This window comes from Macrobrachium nipponense, chromosome 3 (assembly GCF_015104395.2).
Source record: "Macrobrachium nipponense isolate FS-2020 chromosome 3, ASM1510439v2, whole genome shotgun sequence".
Lineage (NCBI taxonomy): Eukaryota > Metazoa > Arthropoda > Malacostraca > Decapoda > Palaemonidae > Macrobrachium > Macrobrachium nipponense.
Genome location: NC_087202.1, coordinates 115,774,894 through 115,794,893, shown reverse-complemented (window position 1 = coordinate 115,794,893; position 20,000 = coordinate 115,774,894). Strand labels below are relative to the sequence as shown.

Here is a 20,000-nt window from a genome sequence, read left to right as displayed (position 1 = left end):
CGTCAACTTCATTTACTGGAGAGTGGCTATGATTTGAAAAGGGTCTCTTTTGGAATTTTTCAGGATGTGTCACTAAAACAGCACATTTCCAGAATTATAGTTATAAACAGCTGCCAGTAACGGAAAGCAATTCCGAGTGATTATCCAGCCACGTCATGTAGACCTGTGCTTTGGGCCAGACTAAATATTGAACATATCATATAATAAGCAGACCAATAGCACTTGAAGATGGAGACTCCTGAGGACCTTCGGAGGAATTCGGTAGAGATTTCTGTAATTCTATTGTAATCACCCTTATTTTACAACTGGCATATGACACCGCCAACTTTTTTAAAGTTACGTCGATAGGATGACCATTATTCCGAGAGTGACCATTTTCAAGAAAGATTCAAATTCCTTTTCCAGCGATCAAGAACCACAAGAAATATTTGCAGTTTGCAAAAGGGGGTCATACTTTCAAGAGAAAATGAAGAATGCAATATAATGATGAGGACCGAAATAACTGTTCATGAAAGTAAAACAAAAAAGAAAAAAAGTGCAATCAACTTGAGATGAATCTTCATATTTCAGATGAAAGCTTTTCCGAAGCATCGTGACTGTAAAAGCACTTTATTTTCTTTATCTTTTTTGTTTGAAGTTGCATCTCTAATGACGGCGAAAGCACTTAATCTAAAGGGCGAAACGAACCACACACCGAGTCCGACTCTCATCAACTTGAGATTAAGTTACGGCGTCAAGTTCTCCTCGCGACCTTGTTGTGGTCAAAGGTAGCTCGATTTTCGGACGCATAGGGCGGGTTTCCGACTCGCAGGGGAGGAGGGTCAACGTTGATGATGATGGAATACAGGTAGGAAAGAGGCAAGACGTGACGTTTAAACATAGCCGAGACTCTCACGAAAAGGGAAGATGGATAGGCGTCTAGGAGGGTTGAAGATATTTTGGTGTTCAGCCTCCGTTTGTAACATTTATAGTGGTTTTCCACTTATTTAGACGTTATCAGAGAGAGAGAGAGAGAGAGAGAGAAGTTAATTACCAATAGCGTAAGCAGTTATCACCGGGCTTGCTTTCAGCCATAAGAAGTGCGCACATCACATGAGTGTGGCTGCTATTCATTGAAAGTTCGACATTTCCGCCCAAACGCCACAGAGGGTAGTGTCGTCAGTGCACCTCGCATGGTACTCTGTAGGCCTTATTGAAAGGAGTTCGCAACGTCGTTTCTGCCTCTAAATGCATCCACTTTCTATTATTGTACTTTACCTCTATTCCCGGTTCCTTTCTTCAGTCTTGCTGTCCAACACCTCTAACTGTTCCTTCTCAGTGTAACTGTGGGGTTTTCCCTCATTTCCACTTTTAAATACTTGTACATCATCTCCTTGATTGTGATCCTGTGTTAGGGGTGTAAGAATACTACCACCGTTGGTCCTACGTGTCCAAAAGGCGACTAAAAGGACAACTGCGGCCTGCAGTCTTACTTTTTAGTTAAAGGTTAAACCCACCGCCAATAACTGTGCAAACTGCTGCCGTGTAGTCTTACTTTTTAGTTAAAGGCTAGACCCACCACCAGTAACTGTGCAAACTGCTGCCGTGCAGTCTTACTTTTTAGTAAAAGGCTAGACCCACCGCCAATACTGTGCAAACTGCTGCTGTGTAGTCTTACTTTTTAGTAAAAGGCTAGACCCACCGCCAATAACTGTGTAAACTGCTGCCGTGCAGTCTTACTTTTTAGTAAAAGGCTAGAGCCACCATCAATAACTGTGCAAACTACTGCCGTGCAGTCTTACTTTTTAGTTAAAGGCTAGACCCACCGCCAATAACTGTGTAAACTGCTGCCGTGCAGTCTTACTTTTTAGTTAAAGGCTCGACCCACCGCCAATAAAACTGCTGCCCCAAAGCTACTGCCGTGCAGTCTTACTTTTTAGTTAAAGGCTAGACCCACCGCCAATAACTGTGTAAACTGCTGCCGTGCAGTCTTACTTTTTAGTTAAAGGCTCGACCCACCGCCAATAACTGTGGTTGATGACAGCAAGGACATGCTGTCGTAAAAGCCCCGTTGCCAAACAATAAACCATGCCTGATGATGCCTTTGATAAAAGCCAGTGGAGAAGGCACAACAGGCAACCGACCCCATCTGTAAGGGATAACGGTGGGTAAGAAGAAGAAGACTTTACCTCCTTTATTACTGGAAGTCTTTATCTTAATGCCTCAAGGGTTGAATTGGAGAAAGTCCTACAGTGCTGGGCTTGACTGCGCAAATTCCATAACCTAATTATAATTCCGACCAAAGGATTTCAACAGCGATACTTGGTATTTGATTTTTATTTTACTTAGGTCACCTAATCTACATCGATAGCACATGCACTTTGTTACTTTGGTTCTTCGTATTCTGGGACATCGCATAAATTTTGGCCACTTCTCCTTTCCACTGAGATACGTTATTGATTTACAACACAGCAATGTATTCAGGTCATTCAACTCGCTGCAGTTTTTGTATTCTTTCCAACGATATTGAGTGTCTGCGCTGACTGCGCTATACCCTTGAATTTATCGTTGCAATGCGGGGTGTATTACTATCTATTTGATAGTTGCGCAATACTCTATTTAACAAACGTTATGTACTACATAGATATTTTACAGCAATAACTCGAATAATGATAAGAACTTACATGCTGCTTTACAGTGCCAGTCCTCCAGCCACCGCTACGACAACATTCATCTCGTAAACAATGATAAAGCGAGTACCGTAATTGAAGTCAGTTGCCTACTTGACAAAATAATAATATGACCGAATTATCATAGGCCTACAGATGACTGTCATTTATTTGAAACAAATAAATAATATAAGTATGAAAAAAATACAAAGGATATAGAAAGGAAAAAAATATGTATTAATATATGTATCGTAATTAATATGTATCGTAAGGTTCAATAGTAACCTACTACACATAGGCTGTAGACTCTACACAATAATCATCAGTTAGGGTGTGTCTGTCAGAGGGTAACCACCCACTAAAATATCTGTCATTACCATCATAGCATTCTAGGATATGCGGTGTTATTGTAATGTAAATTTTACTTGGTATCTCCAATGTTGTGGGGTGTCTGCCAGGGGTTAACCACCCAATAAAATGTCTGTCACTGCCACCACAGTACTCTAGGATGTGCAGTGCTATTGTAGTGTAAATTTTACTTGGTATCTCCTAAGTTGGATCTAGATCCAATTAACCCCACCCCCCCTTTTCAGTGTGTCTATCAGGGGGGACCCACCCTCCAGTATGTCTGTCACTGGTCATTCTATAATCAGGAGAGTCCACGGATATATTATATATTAGTTTCATCTGTTAACTCATATATTGGATCTAGACCCAACATCTAACAAGCAATTAGTGGTGCTTGTTAAGTAAGCCACCCATGTATTTTGGGCAGACGGTCAGTTTCACAATTTGCAAGTCTACGCCTAAATACCAGTGGGGGTTATAGTCGGTATCTCGTTCGTTGTATCTCAATGGTCCGGGCTGCCGGACTAGCGGTGCGTTTTTAACTCGTTGGCGCTGAATGACGACAAATAGACAAGTAATTCTAGAATCATTTCCGCATTTCTGTTCTTCGTGTGTGACATTACTCAAAATGCACAGCTTTCGGTTTATATCTTCTGGGGAACTGTAGTCTGAGGTTATAACTGTTTGAGAAAGCATTGGTTTCTAAACATTCAAGATATCTTAGCAAGCAATGGGAATATTCGAGCCTCTCTCTCTCTCTCTCTCTCTCTCATTTGCTTGCGAGCATGTGACTGATTCTCTCAGCGGTGCATAAACTAAATCATCATCATATAAATTGCAATATGCTGCACCTTTTGCATTTGCAATTCTAATCTCTTTTCGTGGAAGCCTCTTCGTTCATGCATTATGACGATGCTTCAGGCATGCGCAATCCTTACCTTTGATGGGAAAGGCATAATCACTTTTCTACGAAATTGCGTACCACTCCTCCCCTATCCTCCCACCAGATCCCCTGACCCCCCAAAACCCCACCCACCCTACTCTGTCCCATTTCCTTAGAATATTACCACACGGTTAATTTAACTCCATGCATAATGAACGATTATCATTTATGGGAAATAGTTCCTATTTTTCTACCTTTCGCTATGAAGATTCACTAAAAGAAACAGCAGCTAGATACGAATCGTTTGCAGAATTACAGCCTACTAGTCACATGTTAAATAAAGAAACATAACTATAAAACTGTGTCACGTAAGAAAATAGTATATTATCAGTATGCCACAAGTAAGCAACGTAACTTAAGTAATTACGGTACGTATTATTAATGGAATACTTTAAGAAGAAACTCTAGCTCATAAAATGTGTCACAAAAATTAATCGATATTACAAAGTCATGACTCACGAGTATGCGTGTCACTGAAAGCATGCAATTTCCTTTTTTTTTTTTTTTAAGGATACGTCTCTTGCAAGAAGCATTCCTTGGCGCGTTGCATAAACTTCCGGCGTCGTGATTGCTCCCGAAATTGTTTTCCTGGGAAAGTTCCGAGGCGGCCGTGCATTGTCTGTTGCTCACAACAAATAAACATCGATGGGCGGCAGTCTTACGCAAGGAGGAACGGAGAACAATGAAAAATTCGACCGAATATTCTTCAAGGTCAAGAGCTGACGTCGTAATACTCAATCTTCAACACTATTATTATTATTATTATTATTATTATTATTACGAGCTTGCTGTCACGTTGGAACTCGGCGTTTCTGTCTCCCCTTCTCTCCTAATCCCCTACTTAGCCCGCCCCACCCGTGGCGAACAAACAGGTTTGCAGGAGGAAGGTGGATGTCTCCCCTAACCTCTCGTTCTCCTAGCTACCCCGCCCCACCCTGGCCAGACAAACAGGTTTACAAAAGGAGGGGGATGTCTCCCCTTCCCTCCCAATCCCCTTCCTACCCTGCCCCACCTGGGGTGGACAAACAGTATTGCAGGAGGAGGGTGGATGTCTCCCCTAACCTCCCGTTCCCCTACCTACCCCGTCCCCACCCGTGGCGGACAAACTGGTTGCTTCCAGGAGGTGGGTGGATGTATCATGTCTCCCCTACCCTCCCGATCACCTACCTAACCAACCGCTACCTGGGGCGGACAAACAAGAAAGATCCACTTGGATTTTATTATTATTATTATTATTATTATTGCTGCATCAGCTGTATTCAATTTATATAGATTTCTCTATTTATGTAATAGCTGATTTTTCAGTGTTACAGCAGTTTGTCAGTAACTCACCGGTATATAAATTGAATTCAGCTGATGCAGCAGCAACATACTACAATACTACATATTTGAAAAAGGGTCTAGCGCATTATTATTATTATTATTATTATTATTATTATTATTATTATTATTATTATTATTATTATTATTAAATGTCGGTAATATAAGGGATGGTAGGGACCCCAAGGTTCCTCCATTCTACCAAGAGGTATGAGAGGATTTTCACAAGCTAGACGAGCTGCGTTCAAACCTGTGTACTACCCGTAGAATATGAGTGTTACACACAGAAATATATAATATAAAGAAGCATATTGCATGATATCATAAGAAGATTAATATTACTTACAATGTTTGCGTATTCTTAAAAGTAAAACCGTAAAGATAACATAAATTACCACGAAAGTTTCCACTTGGTACAATAACCTGACGTAAAAAAAATGGTGAAGTAACGGTGGAAGCAATAAAGAGTGAATGATGACAGCACTTAATTAACATTAACCAGTGAATATATATATATATATATATATATATATATATATATATATATACATACATATATATATATATATATATATATATATATATATATATATATATATATATATATATATATATGCCAATATATATATATATATATATATATATATATATACATATATATATATATATATATACTATATATGATATATAATATATATATGTATGTATGTATGTATGTATATCTGTATAGAGAGAGAGAGAGAGAGAGAGAGAGAAGGGTAGAGTGGGGGGGGGGGGGTCCGGTGGCAGATTAGCTGCATGATGAAAGTGATTTTATAGAGAACTTGACCTGATGTAATTGCAAGACACAATTGAGCTGATCTAAGATAGTAGACAGACAGACAGACAGACAGAAAGCGTCCCTGCAAGAATATATATATTATATAGTATCTATATATATATATATATATATATATATGTATATATATATATATATATATATATATATATGTGTGTGTGTGTGTGTATGTGTGTGTGTGTCTGTGTCTTATGTGTGTATGTATGTATACATCTCCCGGTAAAACGTGGAAGTAGCGAAATCAAGGATGACCCACTCAACTTCCTCAATATAACTCAATAAATACTAACAATACAGAAATGTGGTAAAAAAAAAAAAAAAAAAAAAAAACTGCTCACAAATAAATCTAGAATTTGAAACGGGAAATGCGGTAACGTTCAATGCAAGCAAGTTGAACCAGGATTAGATAGAGTATTTATCCTGAATTGAACCATACACCTTTTATAAGCAGTAGTAATATCCCGCCATCGATATACAGCTTCTTAAAGGACAGAGAAAGATATTTTTCGTTTTTCATTTTAAATTTGAGAAATACAGTAGCGTTCAGTGGAATCAAGTTGAACAATACAATTTTTATACGCAATAATAATATCCCGTCATCGACATACAACTTCTTAAAGGATCGAGGAAGATATATTTCATTTTTCATCCTTATTTTAAACTGTGAAGAACGAACGACAGTAGCGCGAAAAAGTAAGATGGAAACCGCATCTCCTGCCTGCAAGCAACGCATAGAACGTCTTTTCGACTATCAGAAGCGAACACGAATTTCTATTTCTGATCGCGAGGAGGAAATGAACAGAGGCCCAGAGAAGAAGAAGAAGAAGCATGACTGCAACGCCATTGGTAGGGCGTGTGACCTTGACCCCTAGGCGGGGGAGGGGAAGGAGGGCGAGGGGGAGGCCTGCGCTTCTTTGTCTGATGCTCACAGCTGATATATTCCAGGCACGAACTTCGGTTAAAGCTCTGGAACCCCCAGAACAAACATTTTTGTACCTAAGTATTTATTTTAATGATCGTTTGTCTGTTTTTACGGAATCTCCTTGCATTATTATATATTTTTCTCTATTAATTAATTTATTTATCTATTTTTTTCTTATTAATAATTGGGATCTCTTTTTTCAATATTTCCGTTGACTTCCTCTTACTTCTTTGGAAGCTTGAATTTCAAGTTATTGGCCCCTTAGGGATTGTTCCATACGAATAAGGGTCATCTTCTGATAATAATAATAAATTTAGTATTCTAACTCATATGCTCTAGTTTCTCCAACCGTGACACCATTATATTTCATCTCACTAGCGACATTATTCGGCATCATGCACTGTAAGGTCACCCCTTTAAAAGATATTGTTGGTAAACCAAGTTCTCGGAGCAGGATTTCACTTCGTTTTATCACTGGTAATCATCCATGAAGCCTTTTCGTCTTTCCTTTTAACAAATCTCTCGATAACGCAGAGCCTCCCCCTCGCACGAGGAGACCCGGTAAATTAAAAACGAGACAAATCCCCCAACACTAAGAAGACGAAGCAACAACGAAAATCTCGAATTAGACACCCCCCGACAGGCTTAGGTCATCAGATATCGTCCGCATCCAAGGGCCCAGCATCCAGAGAGAGAGAGAGAGAGAGAGAGAGAGAGGGAGTCCAACGACGTCGTGCCTGATGCCTCGAAGTCCTCCAGTTACAAGATAAAACTCGAGGGTAGCTGCGATTTTATCGTCATTGGGGGTAAATGCTCCGAGTCTGCCGAGACCTTAGAACGGCGATAAAGACAAATGAACCGCTAAGGATTCGGTTTTAGTTTTCTGTTAAAGAAAACTATTGACGCGGCTTTGTCTGTCCGCCCGCCCTCAGATCTCAAAAACTACTGAGGCTTCTTCTTCCCAGCTTAAGAACTACTGAGGCTAAAGGTCTGCAAATTGGTATGTTGATAATCCACACTCCAATCATCAAACATGCCAAATCACAGCCTTCTAGCCTCATTAGTTTTTATTTAATTTCTGGTTAAAGTTAGCCATACTCGTGAGTCTGGCAATGATTACGACAGGCCAGCAGTGGGCCGTGGTTAAAGTTTCAAGGGCTGAGGCTCATACAGCATTATACCGAGAACACTGAAAGATAGATGTATTTTCGGTGGCTCTGATTATATGTCGTACAGAAAACTCTATTGCGCCTTGTTTTGTTGTGGGATTGGATCAATCGGATTCAGATGACTCGTACCTTGGTCGTAGCTAAGTTCTCAACCCTTTTTCTTCTAGTAATAACTTTCGCTTTGTGGTGTAAAAAAAAGAAAAAAAACACGTTGTCACACCAAAGTCAAATTGACCAGTTGGCATCATACTAATGCAGTGTCCAAACTTTTCAGGAGAGAGAGAGAGAGAGAGAGAGAGAGAGAGAGAGAGAGAGAGAGACAGAACTACATCCTGAGGGTTGATCGAACTGGAACCACGAAAATAGGCAACTCTGATACCATTGCGTGTGTACGCGGAGACCGAGCCCCCAAAACATAAGTGGCGTTAAGTTGCATTATCATTACTCACTTAGCAAAGCAATCATTAGAGTCATTATTTTGATTAATGATCAGCTGGAAATTACATGTCCTTAAAAAAATAAATACTAGATTTCTCGTTCAGTGTTCTTGCTTTTCTCAAAGCCATTAAAAAAAATCTTACAAGAATGCTTTGGCATCGTCTGTCAAACTCATATTTGATATGGGATATTATGTCAGTTTTTCATCTGATATAAATTGCAAGAATTCGTAGACAGATTTTTACTTTTACACGTCTTCTCTTTCCTAATATTTTTTGCTTAAAGAATTGCGCTTTTGCTTATTCGAATAATGCACTTGAAAAGAGATAATGCACCCTATCATTTTCATTGCACTGAGTCGATAGAGAATCTTATTTATAAATGAAACTTTCGTGTATGGCAATAAAATATAAGCAGAAAAACTCTAATGTAGCAACATCACCGATACGACAGTTAAAGAATTTCTGGGAACTTACAAGAATACAAAATGGAATTTCGCGCCTCTTACCAACTCAAAATTTCTTGGAGGTGCATGATATTTCGAACAAAGAAACGTCTATGATTTACAGAGTATGTTAAGATTAAGAAAATTATCAAAAGCAAATGGAAACCTGAAAGATATGGAAGGTAAAATGAATGAAGAAAATTGCATGATTTTGAAATAGAGAAGCAATTATGGGCCAGAAAACTTTTTCAATTTGTATTTTTTTTATTGCTTTTTTGATTTAGGAAATCCAAAGTTATGAAAGCCAACAAAACCAATTTGATAACTCTTCTAATATAGCAATGAACGGGAAGGAATGGCAGATTATTCTACATTAAATTTTAATGAAAATGAATCACAAGGAAATGATAATTCTAGGGAGCTACGCGATTTTTAAAATTTTGTATCCAGTGGCCACGAATTCCAAGATATCCTTGGAATAGAGCCTCTACCGGCATCCTAATCATATCCTACCCATTTTTACCTTGAACTTTCCCACGACCTTTTGAATCTCCAACATGTAAGGTACACACTCCATCTCTTTCTACCACTTACGCCAACAATACAGTCATTATCAGGATGATGAATCCTACAGCTTATTGCACATACACACACGCACGAGGGAAATTGTCCTCGGGGGATGTTCACCTTCACGATACACGGAATCTTTAAGAGAAAAGAATATAAAGAATATAGATTAAGTAAAGATTTGCAGTTCAGTGAACTATCATGTCTGCTGAAAGGAGATGCAGTATTTAGGAGCAAACGGGAGCCAAGGAAAACGAAGGAGGACTCAGAAAACGAGAGGGGATGGAGATAATGAGAATCATTGAGTCATCTTGAGAGAGACTAGAAGTATGGTGCGCATTCTTATTGGAATTTCCTGGCATGCTGGAGGAAGCAGATAATTATTTCAATTGCACAATTTTTCCTGAGTGTAATTTCAACTATCACAGGTATGATTTATTCTATGCAATTTCCTCAAATAATATAACACATTGCATCTTCAAAAGAGCAGAATTGAAAATTGATGGTTATTTCTCTGTTTAAGTCTGTGACTTAATACCGTTTGAAGAATCTAGGCTCATCTTAGTTGCATATGACTTGCAAAGTCTTGTGATACCAACCTGTTCTCCTGAGGAAAATCACACTGCGGAATCCAGTAATCTTTGAGCTTGTTTTCAAAACAAAGAAACCTCTTTTATTGATTTTTATCTCAGCAACCGATCGATATTTTCATAGTGAACGTCTGCCCGGAGAGGCGGAGCCTCCAGTCATTATCTATGGACGATATCTTTCAAGAATAAGATAGGTGGAATGCGGGCTTTGCTCGTCGTCGGAACATCTCCCATAGAGACTCGATCAATGGGAAGCTCCGTGTCCGAAACCCGCTTAACCCAGGTCATATTTCTTCCGCTATCGAACACCCATCTTCGACTGCAAGGTTAAGGTCACGCCCCTTCTCTATTAACGCCCCGCGCTACTAACTTCCCTGCTCTCTCACTCTCATCTCTCTCCATCTCCTCGGTCTGCTTCTCTCCTTCTTCGGTGGAAACTTATTCTAATGATAATCGGTCTCTAAATGCTCTCTATCTCTCTCTCGTCTCTTCTCTCTCTCTCTCTCTCTCTCTCTCTTGAATGGTAACTTATCCCGATATCGGTCTATGTTTCATCCCATTCTGTGTTGGTGCAGTAATGAAAAGCTTGTTGCGTATTTATACTTGTATTTATTTAACATATTTGCATATTTGTACACTTCCATCTATAATGCACAGATATAACTTCACGAAAATGGAAAGTTAAACTGTATGGGAAAATTTAGTACGTAACTTCATACATCTCCCATGACAAAATAACCCTAATCACATACTAAGCCGATTATCCTGACTAAAAGTCTATAGAGAGAGAGAGAGAGAGAGAGAGAGAGAGAGAGAGAGAAGAACAAATGAATCACATGGTATCTCATCGTGAAGTTTTGCACAAAGTTATTAGCTGAATGCAGCCAAATAGTATACTATTATTAATAGTAATAGCAGCAATAGCACTAATAGTGGCAGTTGTATTAAGAGTACCAACAACAACGAAACATCAGATGCACCAGGCTTCAAAGAATGTCAGTAATTTAAAGCAGGATCAATCCTCTTGCCCTTCACTCAAAAGAGGATCTCCTTCAGCATCCTACAGGTAAGCTGACCTCGGCATAGACCGATGTGGTTTCACGTAACCTTTACCAAAGATGCCCTAGTTTAGGCACCGAGATTCCACCGAAGCAGATAAGATTACAAAGAGAAATTGCTAAACGGCTCTTATGATTGATAGGTTTCAGGGATGAGACTTAGGGCGTGGGTAGATGATCGTGTTTTAAAAGGTAAGAGAAACCTGGCCCGGGTTGACTCTGATATCAGAACATATTTTGGAATATTTCGTTACAACTTTATTATTATTTCCCTTCAATTACATTGTTTTGAAAGATGTAACGAAAAGGTCCATATGGTAATCATGAAAAGGCTCACTAATAAATGATTTATATAAGTTTTTTTAAAAAAAGAATACGTCATAAATAGAAAAGAAAATATGAAAGATCTATATTTAATAATTTCTACTTGGTTTCTTGAAAACAGAAAGAAGTATCAGCATGTAATTTAATTAAATGCCCTTGGTAATTTATTATTTTGTGATTATAACTTAAGCCTATCCAAATACCGCAATGGCATGTACTTGAACATAGGCATGGGGCCTGGAACCTCATCGCAGTCCAAAAGAACATCCGAAAAGATAAGAGAGTAAGAGTGGGAGTCGTAAACCCGAAAGTAGTCAATGAAAATTTGGTGTTTCTGTATATATATATATATATATATATATATATATATTATATATATATATATATACTTCCACAAAAAAAAACTATACTCTGTTTTTTTTCGATCTGTCCATCCGCCTGTGGTGTTTTGTATGGTAACACTGCGTCCCAGGCTTTAAATAGTTACGCTAATTGTAAGTTTTTAGGTAAATAAAAGGATACTGGTGTACATTTGCAACTGAAAAAGTGTTTTAATAATTTACTGTATGCGAATTACACCGTTAATATTCGAAACAGGGTATTATTAAAATAGTTGAATTAACTATCTAAATCCCGGGACGCAGTGTTACCATACACAAACACCACAGGGGGATGGACAGATGGAAAAAAAACAGAGTATAGTGTATCTTTTTCACCAACATTGACAGCAATACACAGCCTATTCGAACCTACATCAGACATGGAGTTCATTACTGGAGACTGTGTGTGTGTGTGTGTGTGTGTTCAGGTATGAAATAGCTTATATGAAAATAAAAAAATCAAACAAGATATTGGACATGCTTCATCAAATTGTGTTTATGAAAAGTGAAATAAACATGCATGAAGATGAACATACAAAAACAAAAGGTAATATATGCATAAAAAAAGGAAATAAAAAGAAAAATGCGTGGAAAATCGAACGTTCAAAATAAAAATGCATCCGGCAACCGAATGTAAATCTACAAGACATGATCCTCCGTCAAGATATAATAGTGTAAAAAGACAGTAGGAAGAGCGGGAAGGCCAAGCTGGATATTACTATGCAGGCCGGTTTATCCATTCACTTGGTCACGCTGCTCACAAAACCGTTTCCCATCGGATAGAACGTAACCTTGGTCTTCACTGAAGTAGGAAGCTCAGGTCGTGAGAAGATTCTTTGCCTGATAGTTTATTTTTCTTCTTCTCTTTTTAAAACTGTTTTAAATTGCTATTCTCTCTTTCTTTCTTGCCTGTCGTTTCCGAACTCGTTTCTCTAGGTGAACTGGTTAACATTTTGCCTGAATAATTTATAATCAATATGTGCGCTGTCTCGGGACATTTATCCTTTTATTTGCAACTGTCTTGATAACTTTACAGATTAAATGAATTTAGGATATATTATGGCAGCAGTTTCATTTGTTAAACGTTGCACCTATTTGGATAAAGACATGACACCACAGTTGTGACTCCGTACTCATAGTACCTACTACGATAGCCAGTGCAGCTGATAGTTGCTGGATAAATTTGATTCATTAATTAATAAATTACCAAAATCAAATGAACGATGTAATCATGCTTACAATGACAATGAAATATTCATGTCAGTATGGGATGGAGAATGCTAATCTATCATGTTGTGAATAAAATTTTTAGAGTAGCAATTTTCCTCTAAAGCTAGACAGCGATCAGTTGAGCTTCTAAAATAAAGAAAGAAAGAAAGAAAAAAAAATCCCTCCCTGCTGTCCCAGTACAGGAGAGTCGACTACCAGAGTCCCCCTCCACCACTGAGAGGCGACGGTTGTTTCGATTTTTAGCTCCCCCGGGACATCCATATCCCTCATTAATCTCGTGTGTCATCGCAGCAAGTGAGACAAAGAATGGAAAATAAAACAGACTTTCATAATTTTATGTAAATCCAGAGACGTATCTTGGTATCTACAGAGTTCTGAATGATAAGCATTTGAGGGTAAGTTGAAATCAGTCGTATAAAGTTTGGCGTGTGAAATAAGTAGAGGTATCTATTCAAATCTTGGGAATTGCACAAAGTATTGATCTAATAATTGAGAGTTATTGGGCTATGCTTTCGGTATTACGATAATGAGAAACATTACAATATAGTTTCCTTTTTATTAATTATATCATATACTGATCTGAGTGATAATCCTCTTTTGTATATCAATTGTAGATATTGTCCAGGTTTAGAGGAAAGCGCGTTAGACCTAGTCACAGTCTGGTGTAAATTAACCGTCAATATCTCCTTGGATACGAAATTATTGGCGGGAGAACAAGAGCGGCCTTAGTTCTTATCAAGACTCGGGTTTTAGAAAAGCCTTGAGCTTATATGTCGATGTATCAAGTGATACAAAAATATACATTCAGTGGATATGACTAGAAAACGCAAAACTGAAAAATGCTTTGCTAATGCAGTTATTGAGTTATGGAGGATTAACCTAATGTTAGACTTCAGCCTGGCTGTGGTATGTTAGCCTGTTATGAAATTTAGCCTGACGTTTATACATTTCGTAAAAGACTTACCATTAAATCTTCAGGCATCTAGGATGATGACAACCTGTCTGTACATTTAGTTGAAAAAATATTATAGCTTACGTAGCATCGGCAAGCTTACTCAGTATTGTTATACAAGAAAGTATTTAAAGGATCATTATTTCTTAGACGACTAGACGTTTCGTAAAATACTTTTACCAATAAAGCTTCAGGCTTATCGGATATTGACCAACTTTCTTTACATTTGGTTTAATTCTATCGTAGCTTACTATTCATAAGCCTAGCCTATTCAGTGCTGTCATACTAGCAAGTATTGAAAAGGTTTATATTTCCCTAGAATATGTAATCCAAAATAATTCGAATGGAATTAGTTGATCATGTTCCTACGTACTGATTCAAATTTAAATGTCAGCGAGAAGCTGATGAGTGATAACATTTTGATAAGCAAGTTTTCCCGCGCAAAGGTGCCGGTCTGTGGCTTTACACGGAGACCAACATGGCTGTCTTCTCTCCTCTGGGGAATCTCTGACATACCATTGAATGTCAATATACCCTCTACGTAGCATCCAGGTGCCAGAAATGTCACTGTATTAAGATGCTGACATATGATTTTTTGTTTGCATGTTGTGATGCAGTTGAGGCAAAATATAAAAAAGGGGCCGGGGTGAGGGTAGGTGGGTGGTTAACGTACAAGATGCCTGGCATACGAGCTTTGCGCCAATGTTACGAAATGATGCCCATGCTGATTCACGGGCAGATTCGTTTCTGGCAAATAAGGACGGTTCCCCCTTCAAAGGCGCAGTTATATGCATTTAGCCGGTGATAGCTACACTTGAAACAATCTATTTCGTATATACGTATATCTGAGCATTGTGTACCAGACTTAGTTTCTAGTTTACCTTGTATATATATCGAGAATACAGTAGCCTACATGCTATGAAAAACTTTTAGGCCTATTCGAGTCAAGTGAGAAAAGTTTGCTGTTATTCAAAGGTAATGATACTAACGCTCCGGTTATAAATATGTATATATATATATATATATATATATATATATATATATATATATATATATCAGATATATATCAGATTAGTATCATTACCTTTACATAATAGCAAAATCTTCTTAAATTTCTTGAATAGGCCTAAATAACTTTCAGAGGATGTGGGCTTCCGTGCTCTAGACATATACACGGTAAAAAAGTAGGCGGAGCCTTTGGCAGCGGTGTTCCTTTGTACAGTACGGTAATTTTTGTTATTGCTACTTTTTTAGTTCGATTTTCTTTCTCATATACGCCTTCGCATATAGTGGATATGAGATTGTTACATAATTTAATTAAAGACAAAGTTAAATGATTATGATATTGGGGATACAGCTGTCAGACTACGAGTGTATTTTTCGTTGAACCCAACAATTATTGTCTCAGTTTAATGGGTCCATTTTTATACTACAATACTAGAGGAAGGCATTTGATCCTGTGGTATAGGGACGTAATGAATACTACCACCGTAGGTCCTGCGTGTCGCAAAAGCTACTAAAAGGATAGATGCTGGCTTGCAGTTTTACTTTTTAGTAAAAGGATAGGTCCACCGCCAATAGCTGTGGAAACTGCTGCCTTGCAGTCGTACGTTTTAGTAAAAGCCTAGGCCCACTGCCAATAACTGTGGTTGATGACAGCAATGGCACGCTGTTGTAAAAAACCCCTGCCAACAATAAACCATTGCTGATGATGCCCTTGATAGTAGGCAGTGGAGAAGGCGCATCAAGCAACCGACCCCTTAATATAGAGTTAACGGTGGGAAAGAAAAAGACTAGAGAAAGGGACTGTTGCTGCTGTTAGCACAGTTTAAACTAAATTAGCAATCACCAGATGTTGCCATTTATTACACCTCAAAAACGGATTTCTTTATTCGAGGGTTGTAAATATATTTTTTGCGAAATATTTGTATAAAGAATTAACTTTATATCTCTTAAATCCGTTTCCCTACATTTTGCTAGGATTTCACGAATTAATCACGCACGCAGTAGTTTATGCCGTAATATGAATAGTGGTCCATATTCTAAATGTAAAATCATTCATTGTTAAAATTGCGACTACCCAATCGGCTTTTAAGGAATACAAAGCACACTTGCTTTACCAGTAAGAGACTTCTATCAGAGCTTCTAAAAACAATTTACGTGCAATTGTATGACAATTTTTATCCCTGTAATACAACAACTTGGCAAGCACTATGCAATAAAGTGGATTTTGTGACAGTCAGATGTTTAGACATATGTCTGACGAACAGACATGAATTGTGTGGTCGGGGCATATTAAGAGATACTAAGCACTTAGTGCAATCAGCAGGTTATTAATGAGCACCAAAGTCATTATTCATCACAGGCCTTGGCTTCAAATGCCTCAGCGCGAAGGTCACATTAGGGTAATATAAATGTTAAAGCTTAAGGCGTCCAGATTTACCACCCACCAAGACGCGCATCCGGGTTACACCTCTTATGATACTTCACTAGTGATTCATAATAATCTTCCATAGCGTTTATTAAATTTCTCTTCAATAGGTTTGGCATGATTTTCCCTTGCGATTTAGGGCCAACTTTATATTTGCAACTTATTGATAAAGGATGAAACAAACCGTAACTGAAATTTTGGGCTATCATTTTATTTAAAGTAAAATCTCAGTCACCTTTATTTCGTGACGTCTTGCAGAAGTTGTCCTTCAGCTGGGAATTTCTAAACATAACTTTCTCTTCTGTTTGTATATGTCACAGTAAGACTGGAAAACCAGGGATTTCACGAAATCCCCGAAGTTTTCAGGGAATTCGTGAAATCACCAATTCACTCAGGGACATTTGATCACCGAGGGGTTAGTACTAAACACAGGGAATCAGTGTAGGTGAATCACTGTTTCCCGTTGTTTAGTACTATCCCTCGGTGATGTTCCTAAGCGAATTGGTCATTTCACATATTCCCTAGGAATTTCGTGTTATCCCTGATTTCACATATTTACTGTAAAATTGTTAGGGCCACTGAGCATGGAAACCAGTTCTTAGTTTGCTTCGAGTAGACCTTTCAGTAAAGAAAAAATATGACCATTACTGTTATTTAATTTCGACCGTTACTTCTCGTAAAATCGTTTGAAGTCACTGTATATATGTATTGAAGATTTATATAGGCATATGATTCATAAGAATTAGATGAAGGGTTATAGCCTATTGATGATGGTTAGATACAATTGTTAGAGAGATGGTATACATTTTGACTTTATCGTGAAAATAATTTAGTTCTTGTAGAAAGAACACATACACACACAGACACGTGTATATATATGTGTATATATATATATATATATATATATATATATATATATGTATATGTGTGTGTGTGTTTGTTTTGTATATACATATATATATCGAGCTACAAAATGTCCTTTAATATCTAATTCGCTCTACCTCGGAATTAATATATATTTTTTTTCATATATGTTTAACGAAGGGGAATTTTCTAGGCGATAATAGAATTGCCGGCCTAAGGCTTCACTGCCAGTTCTGGAATTGAAGATGTCGATGGTTCGTGCCCACGTCGGTCGGCAATTCTATTATCGCTAGAAAATTCCCTTTCGGTTAAAACATATATGAAAATATATTAATTCGAGGTAGAGCGAATTAGATATCAAAGGACATTTGTAGCTCGATATATGTATATGAATCACGGTAATGTGATAGACTTATTATATATACATATATATATTATATATATGTATATATATATATATATATATATATATATATATATGTGTGTGTGTGTGTATGTATATATGTATATACTAAGAAATCACACACACATACACACACATATATGTGTGTATGTATGTATGTATACACACACACACATATATGTGTGTGTATGTATGTATGTATGTATATAACTAAGAAATCACAAAAGTAAGCACGTGATTTTGTTTATTAACAGAAGCCACTGGGAAAGTTTAAAAAAGGAAAGACAGAGTGCTAAGTACTTTCGTGTATTTAACACATCTTCGGGGCATAAAGAATACAGAACATAGAACTAGTGAGCAAGAAAGCAATCACAATAATAAAATGGAAAAAAAAAACAAAAATAAAAAAAATGTATAACAAGGCCATTAACAAACAGGACGAATATTGTTTCTGTTTATAAAGGCCTTGTTATACATATATTTTTTTAAATGTTTTTGGTTTTCTTTATTTTGCTTTTGTGATTGCTTTCTTGCTCACTAGTTTTATGTTCTGTATTACTTTGTGCCCCGAAGATATGTTAAATACACGAAAGTACTTAGCACTTGTCTTTCCTTTTTAAACTTTCCTGTGGCTTCAGCTAATATTATATACTATTTAATATATATATATATATATATATATATATATATGATATATATATATATATGAATATATATATATATATATATATATGTATAAAAATATATAACTATATAACTTTTATACGAATATCATTTGGAATTTGATACCACATACAAGACGTTATTTGTTATCTGCAAATCCCCATAACCTTGATTCTAATACTCAGGGAATGATCAGAATGAAGGATGAAGTAAATTCAACTTATGTAGCAAACACACCAGCTGGGATCAAATGATAAACTTCGCACATTATTTCAGAATGGTAGCTGTCGCCGCGATGGTGGAGTTTGAAAAATGCCTTTCCGCTGGGAGTTCTTCAGCTGGTGAGAACCTTTTCAATGGAACAATAAAGGCCGACGACGGCGGTAATAATGGCGGCGCCAGTTCAAGGTAAGGGCAAGCACGGCGAATGTTACCATGTTACTTGTGCATTATTATTATTATTATTATTATTATTATCCAGTAGATGAAACAAACCCACAGGGGCCACTGGCTTGAAATTGAAGCTTCAAAAGAATATAGTGTTCATTAGCGAGAATTAAGAGGAAGTAAAGTGAAATGCAGAAAGATGAAACCCCACTTATCAAGCAAGAAAAAGAAATGAACTAACAGATAAAAGAAAAGAATAAAGATTCAAGCCTTTAGTATTGAAATAAGTAGAACAGGAGTTTAAGCATACGTGGTGGTTGAGAGAACCTAACTTCATTCATCAAAACGATAAGTTTTGCTTTCGTCGTATCAGCAATCGAACAAATATTCTTCTTCTGCCTCCTGTTGTTAAATGGTTAAACTACCGTCGACTCCTTCCTAGTCGAGAAAAGGAAAGGACGAAAAAAAAAGAGATATATATATAGAGGAGAGATAATGATGAATGACGTTTCCGGAAGGGACCAGCTCAAACTGCATTTTCGGCTTTACCCCGAAGCCAGACAAAACCCCTCAGTTACCACATGACATCCTCTCTTATAGTCTCTTTCAGCAAAACCTATTTAATTTCTGCATGCGATCTTCTTCCCTGTTTTAGATACGTGCTATAGTCAAGTTGATCCTTCAGATGCCTGGCATTCGTTTTTGATCCTCGGTCTAATCCTCTCTAATTCCTGAAGTCAATTCATTGTAATCTGCTCTCAGCAATTACGTGATAAATTTGGGGCTGGCTACACACGCTCATAAACAACAATTTGGATTCGCATGATTTTTATGTGTATATAGTGGAAAAGAACGATCATAAATATCCACTATATATATATATATATATATATATATATATATAAATATAATATATATATATATATATATATATATGTGTGTGTGTGTGTGTGTGTGTGTATGTAAGCTATATATACAAATATGTGTGTATAGTATATATATATATATATAATATATATAACATATATATATATATCCATTTTCCTTAACTATAAATTTATTCTAATGCATTCAATTTTC

The 20,000-nt window shown here is 37.2% G+C and overlaps 1 protein-coding gene and 1 long non-coding RNA gene across 4 annotated transcripts in view; one reads left to right on the top strand and one right to left on the bottom strand.

Moving 5' to 3' along the window:
• LOC135221986 (uncharacterized) overlaps window positions 1-20,000 on the bottom strand; it is a 192,855-nt gene that overhangs the window by 22,943 nt on the left and 149,912 nt on the right. The gene's annotated exons all lie outside the window — the stretch shown is intronic.
• LOC135221987 (uncharacterized) overlaps window positions 13,434-20,000 on the top strand; it is a 147,640-nt gene continuing 141,073 nt past the window's right edge. The window contains exons 1-2 of the long non-coding RNA XR_010316145.1: window positions 13,434-13,615; window positions 18,810-18,941. This is a non-coding gene — a long non-coding RNA (uncharacterized LOC135221987). The remainder of the gene's footprint in view (window positions 13,616-18,809; window positions 18,942-20,000) is intronic.